The sequence below is a fragment of the Mus caroli genome, unplaced genomic scaffold, assembly GCF_978045245.1.
Source record: "Mus caroli unplaced genomic scaffold, Mus_caroli_1 scaffold_14, whole genome shotgun sequence".
NCBI lineage: Eukaryota > Metazoa > Chordata > Mammalia > Rodentia > Muridae > Mus > Mus caroli.
In genome coordinates this window covers 98,756,210-98,778,318 of record NW_028227269.1, presented here as the reverse complement: position 1 = coordinate 98,778,318, position 22,109 = coordinate 98,756,210, and the positions used below count along the sequence as shown (strand labels likewise).

Genomic DNA, 22,109 nt, shown 5'->3' with positions numbered 1-22,109 from the left:
TTTTGGATGTGGATGGCTACTAAAGAGGATGGGGTGTGTATGTGGGATGTCCGCTCCATTGACCAGAGGAGCTGTGTTAAGGGCAGGCTGGTGGAAGATGAGTGGGGCAGAGTCAGATTGGAATGTTTGAAGGGTGAATTGCAAGGAGGGTAACTTTTGAGAGACTTTGTTCTAGAGGGGATTGAAATAGGGACTTCAAGGAGGTTTATTTCCTGTTTCCTTGTTTTAGGATGACTGATGCTAGATCGTGCTGAAACATCCGTGTGTCACAGAGACTGAAATTGCAATAGACCATAAATGATGATATCAAGAACCCCGAGAAGGGGAGCATTTGGTTTACCTGGGGGCTGCAGGGCAGGCTGGTGTCTGATAAGAAAACTGCTTTTGTTAGGAAAGGAATGGGGAGAGGATACAGGTGCATTTGTAGATTTGGTGACAGGAAGATATGGAAGTTTTGAGGGCATGATTGTTTTGTTCCTCTGTGAATTGTAAAGAAAAGGCAGTGCTTTATTCAGGATAAATAGCTTCATTGTTTTAAGAAAAATGTTATTCTGGTCTTTGGAAAAAGTTCTAAGATACAGAAAAACATCCTAAGAGTATTTTTTACTTGCAGGCTCTGCAGAAAAACTTGTAGCATGTTGCAGAGCAACTTACTGAAGACATTTTCAGGCCCGGCCAATGAGGCGTTTCTGTGCTCTCTATGGTCAGAGAACTGAACATAGTCTCTAGCTCATGCCAGGTTCTTAGTAAGCTTAGTTTTTTGTTTCTTTTTGAAGTGGTTTAAGTTTAGTTTAGTTTTAAATTATACTTATTTTGGTACATGTATTGGGGGAAAAGACCATTACTGTTTTGTTTTGACTCAGTTTTTGCATAAGTTTTGCATATGTTTCATTGTGTAATTCTAGAATCACTGGGATAAGTGATAATACACTGCTGTCTTCCATACCCAGAGTACAGTACGTCTTCGAGGTATGTGATCACAGCAATAAAGTGGGCAGTGTTGTTTAAAGTGCACAGATATTAAATATAACTTTGTTCGACTGCCAGTGCTCTCCAGAGACATGGTTTGAGGCCCAACCACAACTCGAAAAAGCTTCACAGCAGTTTACCACCTGGCAGTTGAAGGGAACTCGGTGTGCTGGCATTTTCGCCGAGTTTTCAAGTTCCCATGCATTTACTAAAAGTGCACTACTTGGACTTTGTAGATAGGAGTCAAGGCTTTAGCATACAGTTAATGTGTGTTGTTAGGACTATGCTGGGCACTTCCTAACTGTAGCTTATCTGGTAAGTTACTTCATAAATATTTTTTCCCATGACAGAAAAGGGGGAAAACAAACCCTTCAAATAGCAGCAGCAGACTTTTTTTCTCACTGCATACAATTGTCACCTTCGGACTGAAATTAAATTAACCCAAGAATATTATGTTTTGTAATACTGAATAATCAAGGATAAGGTTTTATGGGAAGAGCTATTTTATAATCTTACTTGGTTGGTTCCAGAAAATGAGATTATAAAATATACATTTTCTAGTTGGTATATTAAAAGCAGATTTTAAGCATATTAAATGGGATCAAATCAGATTGTTTTCTACACCTACTAAAAATTGGCTAATTAAGAGTTGACCCCCTTCCCTGTTTTCCTTCCCATAAACATACTTGTGTCTTCTTATCATATGAGGCAGCCAGCTAACCAGCCAACCGTTCCAAGTCCTCTAGTTACTGAAAAGTCTTCTTTGCACAGGGCTTTGCATAGACTTTTTATTCCACTAGTTTCTATGTTTTCTCCCCCTAGACTCTGATGTGCTTTAGTCCATTCACAACTGCTCCACGGTGACGTAGCTTGTCCCTGCTTTGCTGGTCTGATAGGATGTCTCAGTTTGAATCTAGTGTCACTTCTTTGGAGCACCTGGTGCTTGAGTGTTTATTGGTCTCCTTGTTTAACAACAGAATGCTTTTCTGCCTAGTTCTTTTCCCCACTGGCTTGCACTATCTCCTTCCTTGGGTGTTTCCGATTCTCTCTCTGAGTGAGCCCTCTTTTCTTGTACCCACTCTTTTTTTTTTTTTAATTTTTTTTTTTAAGATTTATTTACTTGTTTTATGTAAGTACACTGTAGCTGTCTTCAGACACTCCAGAAGAGGGAGTCAGATCTCGTTACAGATGGTTGTGAGCCACCATGTGGTTGCTGGGATTTGAATTCTGGACCTTCGGAAGAGCAGTCGGGTGCTCTTACCCACTGAGCCATCTCACCAGCCCCCTTGTACCCACTCTTACTGCAAGATAAAATGTTATCACTGCTTGAATGATTAGCTGAGTCTCTGTTTCTAGTTTAGATCTCTTCTTGTATTCTTCATTATTCACTTCCATCAGCCTACTGCACATAAAACATTCAAATTGTCCACAGATAACTTAGTCACTCAAGCTAAACAATGTTTCTTCTTTCAGCCTTTATGTTTTATTTTATGACATTGCTATCCTCATCCTGCCAAGACTCCAGCTAGAAACATCAAATTTCTCTCTATATGTTTCTGGCTCACCAGTTTACTCTCTCTGTTGTATCAATTGTAACTGACGTATCTCCTTTATTTCTTCCTCATTATTAGAATAGTACAGTCTTAGTTTAAGGTCTTAAGAGTCACAGCTAACAATTATTTAACTGTGTGTGTGTGTGTGTTTGTGTGTAGGTCACAGGCACCATTTTGCACTGGAGACACTTGAGGATGGTAGTGTCACATCTGTTTAATAGATACTGTATCTCATTCCTCTTGGTGCACAGTCTTCCCACCTGTTTGTCTCACTTTGGAGTCCCAAGTATAACTGTCATAAACAGTTCTATGTCAACATCAGTCTGTTGCTACCCCACCTGACCTCTAGGATAGGGTCATGCTACCAGTCCCCACGTCACTTCCCTTGAATCCACAGATAAAAGACATATACAGAGTTGTTTGTTTGTTTTATTGGATATATGTGTATATATATATACATATATATGTATACATATATATGTATATGTGTGTGTGTATATATATATATATATATACACACACATACATATATACACATATATTTCAAATGTTCTCTCCTTTCCTGGTTTCCCCTCTGGAAACCTCCTATCCCTTCTCCCCTCTCCCTGTTTCTATGAGGGTGCTCCCCCACCCACCTACCCACTCCTGCCTCCCCACCCTGGCATTCCCCTACACACTGGCACATTGGGCCTTCACAGGACCAAGGGCTTGACCTCCCATTGATGCCAGATAAGACCATCCTCTGCTACATATGTGGCTGGAGCCATGGGTCGCTCCATGTATACTCTTTGGTTGGTGGTTTAGTCCTTGGGAGCTCTGAGGGGGTCTAGTTGGTTGATATTGTTAATCTTCCTATGGGATTGCAACCCCCTTCAGCTCCTTCAATCCTTTCTTTAACTCCTCCATTGGGGACCCCATGCTCAGTCCAATGGTTGACTGCAAGCATCTGCCTCTGTATTGGTCAGACTCTGGTAGAGCCTGTCAGGAGACAGCTATTCAGACTGCTGTCAGCAAGTACTTTTTAGCCTCTGCGATGGTGTCTGGGTTTGGTGTCTGTATACGAGATGCATCCCCAGGTGGACAGACTCTTGATAGTCTTTCCTTAAGACTCCGCTCCACACTTTGTATTTACTCCTGTGAGTATTTTGTTCCCCTTCTAAGAAAGACTGAAGCATCCACACTTTGTATTTACTCCTGTGAGTATTTTGTTCCCCCTTCTAAGAGAGACTGAAGCATCCACACTTTGCTCTTCCTTCTTCTTGAGTTTCATGTAGTTTGTGAATTATATCTTGGGTATTCTGAGCTTTTGGGCAAATATCCACTTATCAGTGAGTGCATAACATGTGTGTTCTTTTGTGACTGGGTTACCACACTCAGATGAAATTTTCTAGTTTCATCCATTTGCCTAAAAATTTCATGAAGTCATTGTTTTTAATGGCTGAGTAGTATGCCATTGTGTAAATGTGCCACATTTTCTATATACATTCTTCTGTCGAGGGACATCTGGATTATTTCCAGCTTCTGGCTACTATAAATAAGGCTGCTATGAACGTAGTGGAACATGTGTCCTTGTTATATGTTAGAGCATCTTTTGGGTGTATGTGTGGTATAGCTGGGTCCTCAAGTAGTACCATGTCCAATTTTCTAAGGAACTACCAGACTGATTTCCAGAGTGGTTGTACCAGCTTGCAATCCCGACAGCAATGGAGGAGTGTAATTTTTTTTTCTCACATCCTTGCTGGCATCTGCTGTCACCTGAGTTTTTGATCTCAGCCATTCTGACTGGTGTGAGGGGGGATCTCAGGGACTAAGGATGTCGAACATTCTTTAGGTGCTTCTTGGCTATTCGATATTCCTCAGCTGAGAATTCTTTGTTTAGCTCTGTACCCATTTTTAGTAGGGTTATTTGGTTCTCTAGAGTCTAACTTCTTGAGTTCTTTGTATATATTGGATATTAGCCCTCTATTAGATGTAGGATTGGTAATGATCTTTTCCCAATCTGTTAGTTGCTGTTTTGTCCCATTGACAGTATTAATTTTTAACTTGCCTTCTTAGCACAATTACTATCTCCTGCCTGGAAAACATGCCCTTATCATTATTCTTAGCTCCATCCCTTCCACTGCTCTAAACTTTATCCCTGACTATTCACCTGTAGGAGTGGCCTGTGTGGCCAGTCCATATGGAATCTCACATGACTGCTCAACTTTTCTTCATCAGAAGCATGGTGAACATTGTCTCCCCTTCCTGTGTCTCCCTTTTCCTCCAGGGACCTGTAAGTCCAGTCTATACCTTCTGCTCAGCAATTGGCCCATAGCTTTCTTTAATGACAGATCAGGAAACAATTGGGGAACAGGACCTAGCATCAGAACCACTCCTTCATTAGTCCACTTCAGGTTGATGGCATTTACTTTAATGGTCACATACTACATATTTTGCATTTTCAGCTCAAGACATTGATTCTTGTTCTAAGGCCTAGGTTCTTGGTGAGAGCTAGCTCAGCAAGCATGTATATTTGCCTTCAAAGTAAAAAAGCATTAATAGTCCACTGGGGCAACCTTTAACTAGTGGGGTGTGGGAGCTGATAACATATGCATTGCTCTGTATTGATTCTAGAGGGGAAAGTTCTCAGACGCATTCCATCTGTTCTTCAAAGGAACTAGATTAGATTGAGATGATAATGTACCCTTGTTTTTCTCTTGTCAATTTCTCCTTATTTCATCTCATTGGGATTACCTTCCAAATAAATCATTTGCATAGCAGTCTAGTATAAGACTGTTGTTAGTGTTTATAAAGAAGTTTAAAAAGCATACCCTCAAATGTGGTATTGTAGAGGTATTGCACTTTCAGCTTAAGACATTGATTCTTGTTCTAAGGTCTAGTGTTACTCACTAGAAACCGTAACAAGGGTCCCATTGTTGGTAGCAGTAGGTGCTGATCAACATATGTGACCCTGTCATATGTGACAGGATCAAAACTAGCATGGAATAGAAGGGGAAGGTTTGGACATGTGATAGCTCTAGGATTTGAGTGTTTGACCTCTGAGTTGACTGACTCAGCTTTTGAAACTTTGGTAACAAAAAAGAGGATTTTCATGGAAGCCTTTGGAAAGACCCTCAAAGCATATGGGCATGGACAAATTTTGGTTAAATATCGGTCCCAGGATTTAAACATAAGGGTAGCAGAACTTTGTACCCATACTGTGGTAAGTTTGTATTGCCATTGGGCTTAACTGAAATTGTTCCTCAGAATTTCCTTCGGGATTTTGAGCTAATATTTATCATAATAAACATTTTGGGTGAGATAGACAGAGGGACAGAAATGAAACAACAGCTGAGTTTCTTTCACTGATGGTATAAAGTGATGTTCTAGACCCTATGTGTTGTTGCTAGCTAATCTGCTATATCATATTGTTGGCAGGGAGCGTTGACTAGCCCTGCAGTTCCCAGTTCTGTTGAATCACCTCCATCAGCCTCTGGGCATCTAGGGCCAGTGTGTCTAACTTCTTGCAGGTCATTAGTATCTTTCAGGTTAGAGTTCTGAAGATACCGAAAGATATATACTTGTGTGTGTCCTTGTGGGTTCCGGCTTGTTCTCAGGACTCTGGTTTATCCTTGCTCTTTACCTCTTCATATCTGACTTCCTTTTCAAGCTATCTACCGTGCTCTCCTTAACCTTAGCTTCAGATATAGACTACAGAGAGACTAATTCCCACACTTAGGTCAGGCACAAACTCTATTTAAGCCTTTTACTATATATCATTTACAATGCTCATACTGTTGTTTTTTGTTTTTGTTTTTGTTTTTTCTTTTTAATGTTCTCTTAACAGATGTTCAGGACTAAAGACAGGGCCTTAACATGGAAAGACCCCATGGTTCTTAGGAGGCCTAGCAAAGATCCTGTTGAACGGAATGCCTCACACATTTGTTCTTACGATTTGCCTCCTATCTTTCATCATTTCCCCTAGTACAGTAACTAGACATAAGTCTCAATATAGTTCAACAGGTGGTCATGTTCTTCTTATGGAAGAAATTAGATAATGCTGTTCTAGCTCCTGGTCATATATATGGCAACAGATCGAAGGATTATGTCGGGGAAGTGGATCTGGGAGGTAGTGAATGAAGCAGGTATGGCAAGGTAGAAAGGAAATAGGCTGGATAAGGGAGAACATATTAATCTTTTTTTTTTTTTTTTTTTTGGTTTTTCGAGGCAGGGTTTCTCTGTGTAGCCTTGGCTGTCCTGGATCTCACTTTGGTAGACCAGGCTGGCCTCGAACTCAGAAATCCGCCTGCCTCTGCCTCCCGAGTGCTGGGATTAAAGGCGTGCGCCACCACGCCCGGCTAATAGGGTGGATATTTATTTATTTATTTATTTAGTTATTTAGTTTTTTTTTTCGAGACAGGGTTTCTCTGTAATAGCCCTGGCTGTCCTGGAACTCATTTTGAAGACCAGGCTGGCCTTGAACTCAGAAATCCGCCTGCCTCTGCCTCCCGAGTGCTGGGATTAAAGGCGTGTGCCACCACGCCCGGCGAACATATTAATCTTAAGCCTGTTAGTAAAACTCACAATTAAATAGCCTAATCACTTTGTCCTAATATACTCCTGGATGATCTTTAAAGTGTGAACATGAGTTTTTGGCACAGTATGGTCAGAAGTCTCATAGAAGAGAGAAAATTGGAATGGACTTAGTATAAGTCAGGAGAATCTACTGTCTGACTGTGTTCATAGGAGGGCCCAAAGAAGAAGCCTCACCAGGTAATAAAGAAGTTTCTGATGAAGCAGACAGTCTGGAATTACTAAGAGGTACTATTCTGGAATTTCATAGGATTCAGTACTATTCATAGAAATGATGGTATTCTTCAGTGGCAGAGACAAGAAAATTGTATAGTGCTTTTACCATTTGTAACAAGGTGGATGTAACTATTATAACAGACTGGAGTGGCGTTTGGGATCCGCTTACTGGTATGCAGTGAATGGCCGAGAAGTCGTGGAGAGCTGAGCATTGCTTGACTAGTGTAGATCAGACTCTCGTCTCTGAGGAATATAAATCTTCATCTGGCTTTCACTTGTTGGTTAGGGTTGTTTCAAGCCTTGTTCATTTTACAGTAATCATAGAAGTGACAAGAAACATCAGTCTATCCCTTGAGATCTAGGTAACTTCTTTGTTTTTAGTATGTATTAGCAACTATGATCCCTTGTAAACTCAGTAACAAAAGACAGGAAAAGATTTTGTCAGTTGCCTCTTAAGCGCTGACTCTTATATCATACTCACACTCTTCTATTGCAGGGTTTGGCTTGGTCTTCCCCAGCAGTGTCTAGTCTCAGGCATGCTCCTGTGCATCTTTTGCTCTAGGATTCCCCAGTGCTCACTCAGCAGGAAATAAAGATGGGAGGGTCTGTAAGCACAAAGTGCTGGGAGTGTAGGAAGTTAATACAAATCCTAAAGCAACTTTTATCTAGTATGGGCAGAATTCATTAGAGAAATGTTTCTATTCACCTTTGCCCACACACTGCTATGAACATTCCAATCATTCTTCAGAGAGTGCCAGCTAGATTAAGCTCCAGTGTCCACAGTAGTGACTGTGTCAGCAAGGGTCCTTGCATTGACTTATGCAACATTTTGGTTTTACCATCCTTAGTCTTTTACTTCTTCCAATTAAATTACCTGTAACACAGTGTTCTGATGTTCCTTTTAAAGGAGGACCCTTTATTTAGACAGGTACAATTGTCATTTGGGTATGTATGTTTTGTCACCCACCCATCCATTCATCTGTCCAATTACAGATCAGAAATAAGGGGCTTAGAATGGTGAAAATAATTATCATGCATACCTTTAATTATCTGGTACAGCTTGAGTTCTGAACTGGAGTCATTTGAAACAAAACTTTTTTTTCCCGAGTAAACCTCTGCCTCACCTTTGAAGATTAAATTGATAGGCCTTAGTTAGCTTGGTCAACATTCTCAGTGTCTTGTCCTGTTGCCTGTGGGTTAGAACGGTTGTTTATAGTGCACCAGTCTAAACTGTGTTAGTCACATGCTCAAAGCTAACTAATTACTTCCGTCCTTTCCCCGGGCTTCATTGTGGGTCACCCCCACTGTCTATTTGGAACATGTCTGTATACTTGTGTTGCTTTTCTGAGTTCAGTCAACCCTTGTATTAGTTGTTTCTTTTTGGTTTGTTTGCCTCTTTCTATTCTTAGTTTTTATATTTCTTCCTCAGGATTTTTTTTCTTCACATCCTAACTGGTTGGTTGAAGATTTTAAGTTCAGTTTGGAGTGCTATATTCCTGTTTCCTTCAGCTGCATATGTGTTTCTTTCAGGAAGGGTTCATCAGCTGAAATGTGTTATCATTTTGTGGTAGACATTTTTTTTTATGACCCATGATAGCTACTTTTATTTCTTTTCATAATAGCAAGTAAAATATAAAATGTGACAAGAGTTGTTAAGTTTTGCATTGCTGATTGACCCTGGGCCACAGCCATGCCAATATATACATTCTTTTTTTTTTTTAATTTATTTTTTTATTAGGTATTTTCCTCGTTTACATTTTCAATGCTATCCCAAAAGTCCCCCATACCCCCCCCCCCCCACTGTGGTAGACATTTTTACAGCCCTTTTCGTGTCTGCTGCCTGTGTTTTTGGTGCTGTGCTAGTTCTCTGCTTCCTACTTGGAATAATCCATAGCGCTTTCATTCATGTGCTCACCGATGGTACTGGCAGACTGGTGGCATTGTTACATCTTCTCTTTGGTTTCTTTTGGATCCTTGACTTTTTTCTATCTACTTTCCCTTCATTACCATGCAGCCAAGCATATGTGCTGCTCTATCTGGTTACTTACTGTCAGAAACTGCTCCTCCAAGACTGACCCCTTTCCTAGCTGGGGTTTAACCCACCAACTCTGACCTGTTCTCAGTGTATTGGTGTACCATTGTACTTTTCTGGGCATGGTTTGTCTCACTCTGTCTAAGTTCTTGGTGCCCTTCTATTCGTTCTCAGTGTTGCAGAAGTCTTTCCCCTGTCTCCAGACTTCCTGTGGAAGGGAACTCTGCTGGAATTTGGCTGTTTTTTTCCATGACAAACAATTTAGAGGCTGTGGTATTATCTTTACCATTGAAGGCATGACCCAGAATTATTTTATTTGCTTTCTTTGTTCTCTCTATATTTGTCTGTCTGTCTGTTTTTAGGATGGATGGATGAATAGGCAATTAATAGACAGTATTAGTTGACCCTGAAATCTAGAAATTTATTGTACTTTCAAGGCTCTGGTTAAAGTCCTATCTTTTCTTCTTTGAAATCTTATCTGCTAAATGACTTAGTACAGGATAGAGACAATTGATGAATGCCACCTCTGTCAGCCATGAATAATGTGAATATTTTGCATCAGATTGATCTTCAATTTAAAAAAAAGTATAGGTAGAAAAGTTACATAATGATTGGGTTTATTATTGTCATAATACTAAGATCTAAGGCTGTAGTTCTCAACCTTCCTAATGCTGTGACCCTTTAATACAATTGCTCACACTTATGTGACCCCAACCATAAATTATTTTTACTTCAAAATTACTTTTGTAATTTTGCTACTGTTATGAATCATTGTATACATATCTGTGTTTTCTGATGGTCTTAGGCAACCCCTGTGAAAGGGTTCTTTGACCTCAAAGAGGTTGAAATCTACAAGTTGAGAACCACTAGTCCAAGGTAATAAAATCACCTCTTTCTCCTACATAGTTTATAATGTTAATTTTTTAAGATTTAAAGTGCCTTTCATCATTTCTCTAATGATGTTAAATAGTTAATCTGGAATCTAAAATAAATTTCTTATATACTATCTGTAAAAAGGCTTCTGTAAAAATACTGTTTTTTAAATAAATCATTTAAATATATAAGTTATCTAATATAGTTTTGTATATGAAATGTATCCTACCTGTCAAATGGTTGAAAAATCTCATAACCTTGTGAATTTGGGTTCTTTTTTTTTTTTTCTTTGCACTGGGAAAGCATACTAACCATACTGGACCTTAACCGTACTGGGAAAGCTCCCTAGTACTGAACCACCAGTGCCAAACTTTGGTTCTTAAGTGTATTGTACTTGGTCTTCCACCTTGGCTTTGGATGTGGCTATGCAGAATACCATTATATGCTAGGTAGATATGCTTTTTTAGGGCCTATGATTTTGGTGGGCTTTTTTTTTTTTTTTTTGTAACTGGTTTTGAACTGAAGGGTTCAATGATATATCCTTAGAAAACTGATTATATGAAAATTTAGATTCTATGCATGTTAATGTTTCTAGTGATAGAAACATTAAAAATGTTTTACATTTTTTAATTCAAGTTTTCATGGCATTTAAAAAGTTTGACTTTCCTTCAGATCAACAGATCCACTTAATCCATTTGTTTTTTATAATGTTCCATTTTATGTTGTGGCAATGTGTTGGACACAAAAATCAAGTGAGATTTTGGAAACTCAAGTAAGAGGTCTGTATATAGCTCTATGATAGTTCTCAGAGCTCTCAAAAGGACCGTCTTACTTCAGAAACCCCTATAGAAAAAAAATACTTTTCTAAGTGGTAGATGCTAGTGTTGGACCTCATTGGTTTGCTGATGTATAAATCAGAAGGAAAATGGCCCTGACACGAATTGGTTCAAAATAGATTTTTTTTTTTTTTTTTTTTTTTTTTTTTTTTTTAGTTTCCGGTATTCTGAAATTAAGTAAAAAGAAAAGGGAATAGGGTGGATATTTATTTATTTAGTTAGTTAGTTAGTTATTTAGTTTTTTTTTCGAGACAGGGTTTCTCTGTAATAGCCCTGGCTGTCCTGGAACTCATTTTGAAGACCAGGCTGGCCTTGAACTCAGAAATCCGCCTGCCTCTGCCTCCCGAGTGCTGGGATTAAAGGCGTGCGCCACCATGCCTGGCGGGTATTTATATCTTAGCTACATTTGTTCATTTTTTCTTTTCACTGAAAGATAGTTTTCTTTACTTTGTATAACTTAAACTGTACCACTGTATATGAATTTCTGCACATATCCACCTTAGAAATAGTAAGAAATATAAGAGATTATACTCATGTAGCAATTTCTTTGGAAATATTTTAGTTCTATTTGGTCATTATCTCTGATTTGCTCTGCATTGTTTAGCACTGTTGTTTGTAAGTCATTCAAAATTGTGAGCCTTTCTTATCACTTGGCTTTGCCTTTGTAAAGTCATGAAGTCATGGTAAATACTCATGTTACCCCGTGTTTCAGAAAATGAAACCAAGCGTAAGGGATTGCTCACACATCTTGTAAGTGGCTGAAATTGATGTGAATCCATAATTCTCGACTTCAGAAATTGTGTTCTGATGTTTTTTCCATGTTGATTTTGTTTTAGTCCTGCCTCAGAAGAGCATAATTTTATTTGTTTATTATCTGCCTGTTTCTTAGGGGTTGATACGTTATCTTTTCAATTCAAATTAATTTAATTTACTTTTGAGATAGAGTCTTGTCATGTAGCCTAGGCTTGCCTTGGACCTCTAGTGCTAGGATCACAGATGTGTGACCATGCCTAATTGGTCAGTTGGCTGGTTGGTAGGTCTTTTGTTTCTGTCTGATTTCTCCAGTCCCTCTTTTCAGCTCAGGCAGAAGAAGAGGTGGTTTGTGTACATGTGTTGTCCTTTGTCACAGGTGAGAACAGAATTAGTCTAGGGTAGAGGTTTAACAAGGACTGTTTGAGTTGTAATCAAAGAAATCTCTCAAAGATGATCGTGAGGATGAGATACTAGTGAAGTTCCAGATCCACTGAGACAAACTTTTTGACAGTAGAATGAACACTATATTCCTTGTAGAAACTCTTGCATTGTGGAGGTGACTGAAGAAAGGTGAGACAGAGTTCCAGGTAAACTATCTGTGCAACTATGGAGGCTCCAGGAGCAGAACCGAGGAACGATGGATGCTAGGACTCTGGTTCAGATGCTGGTCTCTTAGTTTTTTATAATGTGCGGGTGTGTGTGCGTGTGCGTGTGCGTGTGTGTGTGTGTGTGTGTTTGACTGAGTTTATATATGTCTTACACACGACCAGGTACCTGCTGAGGTAAGAAGAGGGCTCCTCTGGTTCTGGAATTGCAGACAATTGTCAGCTGCTACATGGATGTTAGGAACTTCAGTTTCATGCTCTTAACTCTGTAGGGCCATCTCTCTACCCCATGGTCTCTAGTTCTTATTTTTTGTTTTTGTTTTGACAGATCACTCAAAAATTGTGGATCTTTTCTGATGACTCCCATCAGAATAACGATGGGTATATATACCCATAAAACTACAAACTTAACATTATCTAATCTTAGCATTACTAATTTAGTTGAAGCATATATACATATACATATACATATACATATACATATACATATACATATACATATACATATACATATACATCCCTCCATGTTCATCAGCTTTTTGTTGCAGAGAGATAATAAGTTAAGGTGGGGTCATAGGCTTTCTATCGCCATGATAAAAGACTGTGTCCAAGGCAACTTGGGACTTGTGTGCATGTGGTGGGGGTATTTCAGTTTATGTGTCCCAATTGCAGTTCATCGTGAAGGGAAGTCAGGATAGGAACTCGAGGCAGGAACTGGGAGGCAGAAACTGAAACAGAGACCATCGGTGTGGTCTTACTGCTGCTTACTGGCTTGCTCTCTATGGCTTGCTCAACCTGTTTTCTCCATACAATCAGAACCACCTGACCAGGATGCAGGCGCTTCACAAAGTGGGCTGGGCCCTCCCTCATTTACTATTAATCAAGAAAATGCCCCACAGGCTTGCCATAGGCCAGTCTTATAGAGGCATTTTCTCAGCTGAGAGTCCCTCTTCCCAAATGATCCTAGTTTGTGTATAATTGACAAAGAACCTAGCCTACAAAATTAACTTCTTATCATAATACCCATTACTATTCAACCACAACTTTCATTTTTTGTTTGTCCCCAAGATCTCATATTAATATCAGCATCACAATCTAAGACATTCTAACTTTTAAAAGTCCTACACTCTATAAAATGTCCTTTCTGAAAAGTCCAAAGTCTTTATAAAATTGCAACAAGTTACTATAACTATAGTTATTATAAAATCAAAAGTAAAGTTACTCCAAGATGAAGAATCAGGGCACAGTCACTATCAAATCAAATCAAAACCAAATTTAAACAATGTAAAAAGGTTAATGCTTGATGTCTGTGACCCACTCGTGATATCTGGGCTCAAAGGGTTTAATTTTCCCACCTCTGCCCTTGGCAGAGCACCAGCTTGTCTCAGAGGCTCAGCCTGGCTTCACTCCACAGTTGTTTCTTTAGAGTGACTAACCTTGCCACATGGTGCAAAGCTTCAACTTCTTTCAGTGAACTCTTGCAACCTGGTGGGGCTTCTACTGTAGCTGAAACTGCATCTTCACCAGTGACTTCTCCTGGCTCCTCACAGTACCAGCCCTCAGCTGTTCTCCAAGACCCTTTTATGCTTTCAAAACTGCTACCATGAGAGACTCTTACACATGACCAATTTCATCTGCCAGCATGAGATGCAGCCTTGGCTTTCTCTGAACCACAACCCCTCTGTGCTTCCTAGAGGAAATATTCCCAGAAGATTTCACTTCAGTTTTGCTGGCCTCTTAATCATATTTGATTTCTCAGCTCCCACTGACTAGAGCCACATATTCTCAATTCTGAATATCACATGAACAATCCCAATAGAGTTTTTGAAGAAGTTTCAAACTTCCCTCTGCACTTTAACAAGCTAGGCATCCATTGTCTACATAGCCCTCAACATTCTTTTCCAAACTTCTACAGAACAACTTATTAAGATCTGAACTTTAAATGGCATTTCCAGCCCTAAGTTCCATGTCCCTTCCACATTCCTCCCCCCAAAACGTGGTCATGTCTGTTACAGCCAATACTGTATTCTCTGGTATCATTGTCTGTATAGTTAGGATCTTTACTGTTAAGACAAAATATCATGATTAAAACAACTTGGGGAGGAAAGGGTCCATCCAGGTTACATGTCCAAATTACACAGTTCATCATGAAGGGAAATCAGAGCAGGAACCAGAAGCCTGGACTAAAGCAGAAACCATGGAGGAACCCTGGTTATTGGGTTGCTCCTCATGGCTGGCATTTGTGAGAATTCATTCGTCTGAATGGCCAGATCTTGGAGCTCAGAATTAAGCATTTGTATACATAAGACCAACCTCCAACATTTCTCCCTTTTGTCTAATAAAAAGATTCTTTCTCTTATAAGAATAAACTGCATACAGTGATAACAATTATGAAAACTATCATGTAATAATTATATTTACAATTTTTAGTCCATGGGATAAAGTACTCTATTGTCTGTCCTATCTTGGTGAATTCAGAGTTCTGTTGCTAAACCATTTTCTGTCATAACTTGCATTACTAACCTAAAAATACCTTTTTAGACTTAAAAACAACTTTTTAAATTCTTTTTTTTTTTTTTTTTTTTTTTTTTGGTTTTTCGAGACAGGGTTTCTCTGTATAGCTCTGGCTGTCCTGGAACTCACTTTGTAGACCAGGCTGGCCTCGAACTCAGAAATCCGCCTGCCTCTGCCTCCCGAGTGCTGGGATTAAAGGCGTACGCCACCACGCCCGGCCTTTTTTTTTTTTTAAACTTTTTAAATTCTTAATAATTTAAGTTTAGTCATGAGACCATAACTATCTAGTCTTTAGCCCCATCAGAGACTTGATAAAGAGTAAATATTACCTTAGTATGCAGGAAGTGTAGACAAACAGCTTCCACAACCATAGAAATGACAGAGGGGCTGGATGCCTGAACAGTTCCCCCCAAATGTCTCTAGAACATTGGAGCATCCATCTTTAGCTTTCTGGCTCAGTATGTTTGTCAGACTTTTTTGTGGCGCAGGAATTATGAAAGGCTAGTTGACCTTGTCTTTGCAAAGCTTGGCAGTTGACTTCCCTGTGACCAGGTTTGTCCATTTTGGATGGCATTCTGTCTGCAGTTGAAGCAAGGGCAGTTTTGCCCAGTGGCAACTTGCCGCATTTGAAAGCAAACTCCATAGGAGGGTCTCTGGTGCTCATCATCTTTTATGAAGTGGAGAGGGGTGCTGCCAAGAGCAGACCTGTCTCATTGTCAAAAAAGGCATTTTATTAAAAAAAATTTTTAAATGCTATATTCTGTGGATCTCTGAAGTTTAATTTTTAAGACCACCTATCTATCAATAGTATATCTAAATAGGCAAACTTTTTTTTAAAGCTATTTACTATCTAGGAAGCATATTTTATGATAAATTAGTCTAGTATCTAACATGACCATGAGTTGTTTTATATAATTTTTCTCTTATTAAAATTTGGATTATTCGATTGTCTTTGATGAGTTCTTTATGTACAGCATAATGTTATATTCTTGTGCTTATCTATACTGTTGTAGGTATATTTTATTCATTTTATGGTTTTCTATTGTTACATTTATGAAGACTACAATTTAATTGATTATCCAGTCAGTGGATATTTTAGCTGTTTTCTTTTTTGTGTTAAAACCAGTTCTACTGTGAACATTTTTTGCTATATCTCTTGATGCATATATGCTAAGAGTTTCTCTTAAGATAACACCTTTGTTCTCTTTAGTTATAAATTGTTTATATATGTTCTATTACTATTGTTATCCTTTTGTTATTTATATCCCTGGCTGGTCTAAACTCACTGTATAGACCAGGCTGTCTTTGTACTTGCCTAGTGTTAGAATTATAAATGTGTAACACTGCTCTAAACTCTGCTCAGAACTTTTTATTGTCAGATTAAAGAGTAATCTTTGGTTGGACATGTAGCTCATTTGGTAGAATGCTTGCTTAGGATACAAGAAACTAGATTTTGTCTCTCTCATGACCTAAACCAAGTGTGATAGCACACATCTGTAATCTTAACATTCAGACTGTGAAGGCAAGAGGATCAAAAGTTCAGGGATATCTCTGCTAGGTGCTGTTTATGGAGTTCAGTGCCAGTCTGGGCTACCTGAAACCCTACCTCAAAAACAAAACAAAACAAAAACCAAACCCCCTAAAACCTAGCCTGTAAAGTGTGAATATCACTGTTCTTATGATGTTGGAGTTTTTCTATTCTGGGTTACTACTAAAGAGGTCATTTTCTACACTTATTTGACTTTTAAAGATCTTTTATAATTTTTCCTTTGGATGTCTTCTGTTTCTTTTTCTATGATGTCACTACCTTTTTTATGGGGGTTCTTTATACATTCTGGAGGGTAATCCCTTGTCAATGCAGAATCTTTTGCTTTTCTTGGGCATGTTTTTTATTTCTACTGTATATTATGTTATTTCTTTGTCTGGATGTATGTTTCTCTAAGAGTCACTTAGTTCTCCAGGGCCCAGAGCAGTCAGCAGATGGAAAGCAGTCAGCTGGAGGTTCTTCTCCCTCCAGCCGTTTCACTGTTGTATTTACTGAAGCATATGCATTGAGCTTTAATAGGACAGAGTCATGGAGCCATCTGGGCAATGAAATTGAACAGCTTACATGTAAAGTTTTTTTTAGGGCTGGTGCATTAATTGTCAGTATGATTTTTTTATTAAAACATTTTGTTCCTATTCCTTTAAGATCTTGACAGTTTTTTAGTTGAAGACTTCTCTGTGACCTTGTGTCCTATGAAGACTTGGATTATATAACTTTTAGATAAGCCATGCTGACCATGTAGAATGAATGAAAAATAAACTCGTTTTAAGCTGCTGACCATTTAAGCTAATCCATAATAATACTTTAAGGTAAAGGACTTTGAGAGATGATCTGCTGTGAGGAGGCTTGGTAGGAAGCGTCTCAGAATGACTTTCTAGGACTTTTGTTGCTCCAGAGGGTCCACTATATTATTAAGCACAAGAAAGTATTCTGTTTTCACTGAGAGTTAGATGCAAAAAGGACTGGAGGATTTTAGACCTTTGAAACAATACTCAGAAACTTGTAGACCAACTTGGAAGCTTCTAGTTTGCCTTGGGAATTTTAGGAACATCAGAAATTATATGTTAATAGTGAACACAGGATAGATGTTAGGTCTGGAGAATGACAATTCCATGTTGGAAATTGCTCATACCCCATCCAAATACTGAAAGAAATGCAACTGAAAGCGTACATTGCCCATACGTTCAGTATTGTTGAGAGAAAAGGAATTACACTACAATCTTTAGATTACTTATCATTAGGCAAAGACAAAAAGCATAAATTCTGTAGACTCTGTACTCCAAGTCGGGGGGGGGGGCGCAGAATGGAGGAAGGGAATCTTAAGCAACACTGTGGAAAAAGAGGAAAGTGTCCCCCTTAATTTAGGCCAAAACCAAACCAAATGAAACAAGCCCTAGAAAACATCAACAGTGTGTGCCAAGATACTCAGCTCCAGTTTGGGACTTGTTGTCTTGGAGTGTTAGCTAAGGAAAGGGGCATGGTAGTAAGAGGGCCAGGAGGGGCAGCTCTAGGGAATACTGCTTCTAGGTAAGAACTAGATAAACAGCAGCAGGTGGACAATTCGGAAATTTGACCAGTAAAATTTGAAATGATTAGATTTTGCAAAAACAAGATAAATGACATACCAGTCCTTCTTCATCATCATCTCCTAAGCCAAGTAAACTTCACTTGAATGGCTAGAGATACAGACCTTTAAAAGTGTTTTTATTTTTAAACATTTATGTCTGTGTATGCACATACATATGTACATATCATATAGTAGGTGAGTGACAGTCAGCGCACACCTTGTGAGAGTTGGTTCCCTCCTTTTACCATGTAGGTCCTGGAAATCAAGCTCAAGTTGTCAGACTTGGCTACAGTACCTATACTCACTCAGGCTTCTCACCAGGCTGCACTGGCCTTTTGTGTTCACAACCCTGAACACTGAGTGATTACAAACAGGAAAAAGAAACCCTATTGTAATAATAAACCAGAAAATACAAATCAAAACAGGTTTCCACACTGTGCAGATAAAAACAAGAACATGTTGAATAAATATCTTCAGGCAAGGATTAGGTGGTATAGAAAAAACAAGAACAAGCTAAGAAAGAAGTAGATTTACAAAGAAGAAAATGCAGTGAGAATAAACTGGATTCTGGGAAAAAGAATAAGAGAAAGACAAATGACAGCTATGTTTATATAGTTTCCGAGGAGGAACAGATAATAGACTCCAATACAGTTTTAATACAGACATTGAAAAAACAAGGACACATTGCTTTTTAAAAGTAGGAGATACCGGGTGTGGTGGCACACACCTTTAATCCCAGCACTTGGGAGGCAGAGGCAGGCGGATTTCTGAGTTCGAGGCCAGCCTGGTCTACAAAGTGAGTTCCAGGACAGCCAGGGCTACACAGAGAAACCCTGTCTCGAAAAACCAAAAAAAAAAAAAAAAAAAGTAGGAGATACAGGAGCTGGAGAGATGGCTCAGTGGTTAAGAGCATTGACTGTTCTAGAGGTCCTGAGTTCAATTCCCAGTAATCACATGGTGACTTACAACTATCTGTAATAGGGATCTAATGTCCTTTTCTGGTGTGTCTGAAGACAGCTAAAGTGTACTCATATACATAAAATAAATAATTCTTAAAAAAATAGGAAATATAGTAAGAAAAAAGTGTTTTCTTTCAGAGTTAAAAATGATCGAAATGGATAAAAGTAAAGACGATAAACATAAACAGCAGGAAGAAAAAGTAAACTATCCAAGAAAATAATCTAAGGAATCAAAGAAGACTTAATTGTAAGAAGGAGTATAGAACATGAGTGCCCAAATGCCTAATGTCTTTTCTTCTTTAACCACCACCTGTGTTCTCTAGTTGCTGGTGATTCTTGGAAAGACAGCTTATTTAATGTGAAGTGGCTTGGTGGTTTTATGACAGGCCAGGCTTTTATAACACCTAGAAACATGAGTATTATTGGTATAATTCACATTCTGTTGCTTCAACATAATACTTGGGTTTTATCATGCAGTTAGATCATGACTCTTGTGTTCATATTCTTATTTGGTCAGGATAAGTAGGCCATATGCTTATTTGTTCATTGGAGATGCCTTATGCCACTGTACAAGTTTAATGTCCAGTAATTTCATATCTACATAGTTTCCTATATGAGGAGATTATAAGCAAATTCTCCACAGAATGGTATTGGTTGCTAAGCTTGGAATGAGTGGAAGAGTTGGAAACCCACTGTTTTGTACTCATGAGGCTAAAGACTGGCTTGGGTAAGAATCATCAATGACTATCAAATGCAGGTCTTAAGATTTGGCAATTGTGCCATTTTGCATGTACTTGGCCCATGCACTATTAGGAAGGTGTGGCCTTGTTGGAAGTGCATCACTGTGGGAATGGACTTTGAAGCTCCACCTAGTGCAGAAGAGACCCTCCTCCTAGTTGCCTGAAAGACAGTTTTCTCCTGGTTGCCTTTGGAACAAGATGTAGAACTCTTAGCTTCTCCAGTGCCATGCCTGCCTGGACACTGCCATGCTCTTGCCATGATGATAATGGACTGAAACTCCAAGCCAGCTCCAATTAAATGTTGTCCTTTATAAGGATTGCCTTGGTCATGGTGTCTCTTCACAGCAATGGAAACCCTAAGACAATGATGAATAGGGCATTTTAATGGTCTTACAGTATCTCCACACAGGTTGCTTACTATATGGGGAAAATTAGTACCAGTTAGTGGAGAGCCTGGGCAGCATTCGGCCTGGGTGAGCAAAACTAACATCAGATGGCCTGACATTAGATGCTGCTGGCTGTGATAACACCAAGATGCATGTTACTTAAATACTGGACACTTACAACCCAAATCATGAGAAAATGACAAAATTTTAGATAAGTCATAACCCAAGCCGCTATTCTGCAAGAAGTTAGTCATAAGAAACAAAATTTGAAAACTTCTGCCAGGTGAAATATGACAAAAGAAACATGACAAAATAAAGGAACATCTTGGTCCTAGAAAGTGCTGTAGATGGTCCAGGACACTCGGTGGTAAACACAGCTTACCTTGGCCTCTGGTTATGATGGTGTGAAGGCACCTAATATTCATACTTTGAATTTTTTTATTTTAATCTCTTTCCTGGAGAGTGATACATGACTCAGTCCTGTCTTCTGATGCTAGGTAGCTGAAGAGCCTTACTTCCTTGTGGGATCTCAGCCAGCCTGATACTCATGAGGGGAATTCTTTGATTTTCTGCCATGTGCTGTTTTGTTAAGGTGGGGAATAAAGCAGGGTGTGTATATTCAGGGTTTTTTTTTTTTTTTTTCTTTTTTTACTTTGGGTATTTTAGACTTCAGACAGGTTTATCAAGAACATAGCCTATTGCAAGTCAAGAAGCATCAATGTAGTGTAGATAGATACTGCCCCCATAGTAACTTTCCTTTTATTCTGAACGGTAACAAGGATAGTGTCCCCCTAAAAGCTACAGTCAGCCCACTTTCCTTATACTTCTCACTGTTGTGTGCTCATTTTGTCTTTGCTGTTGTGCCCTAGTTAGATGGGGCTTGCCAACCCCTGTTTACTCTGACAAGTGGACTCAATTTACTTAGTGCTGAGGACTGTGCAGGCACAGTGCCTCAGTTTCCCTCAGCTTCTGTGACCTCTCAGAGCTATTCGGTACCATTTCTTTTCTGTACTGCATGGATTCAGATACCACATGGGTCTTGTTTAACCCTTGTATTAGGAGAAACAATCATGTTCAGATAAAGCATTCTAGACTTCTGCTAAGAAGTGTGAAGAAAGATAGGGGCAACAACAGCTGCTCTGGCAAGGCCAGAAAGAAACAAAAGCGGCAGCATTTGCATCTGTCTGCATCATCTGGCCTGAGGGAAGGAAGGGGAGGTTACCCTCTGGTGCTTCTGGCCTGGGCCCCAGCTAATGTCCACACTCACGGTGCTCCCTGCCTTTGGGAAAGAGCATGGCATTAAGGTAGTCCTCCCAGTGCAGATCCCCTCTATACAGGGAATTCTGCCTTCTGCTGTGATGTTTTGCTTTCCTGGCTGTATCTTGTGTTTCCTGTCACCATACTCTGCATGTAATTATACAGGCTACCAATTGAGCAGGCATCCTGAAGGTTTCCTTGTATCAAGTGTTGTACTAAGCACTGACAGAAGTAAGACAGACCCCCCACCCCACCGCCGAGCCCAGGTACCACTGAGTCCATAGGAGACACTTAGGACTATTTACTGCCCTATTTACCCTTAAAAGTGATCAGATCTAAACATTAGGAAGTCTCAAGTAGATAGTGTACTGATGAGTACAAGAAAACACCTGAAAGTTTGGTGACTTTCCCAAACTTTTGGTGACTGCTGAGGGTAGGGAAAAAAACCCTGAAAGTCAGGAGAGACAGAAAATCACCAAGACAACAGAAGATTGCAAGACTGGGAGTGTGTACAAAGTATAGACCTAGGCTGCCAGGAGCAAGGGGCAAGCAAGCACAGGACACCACCAGGAAGGAACCGGCTTGGGAGAGAATGCGTGTGAGTCTGGAAGACTTTAAGTGAAATAATAAGTCGGTTGTATCTTAGAAAGACTAGAAGCGATCGTGTAGAAGATGGAGCTAGCACACCGTGTACTGATTAATACAACAGTAAATACGCAAATGGCAGGGCT

General features: G+C 39.4%; 1 protein-coding gene across 1 annotated transcript in view; it reads left to right on the top strand.

The window, feature by feature from the left end:
* Rps6ka5 (ribosomal protein S6 kinase A5) overlaps window positions 1-22,109 on the top strand; it is a 172,188-nt gene that overhangs the window by 13,140 nt on the left and 136,939 nt on the right. The gene's annotated exons all lie outside the window — the stretch shown is intronic.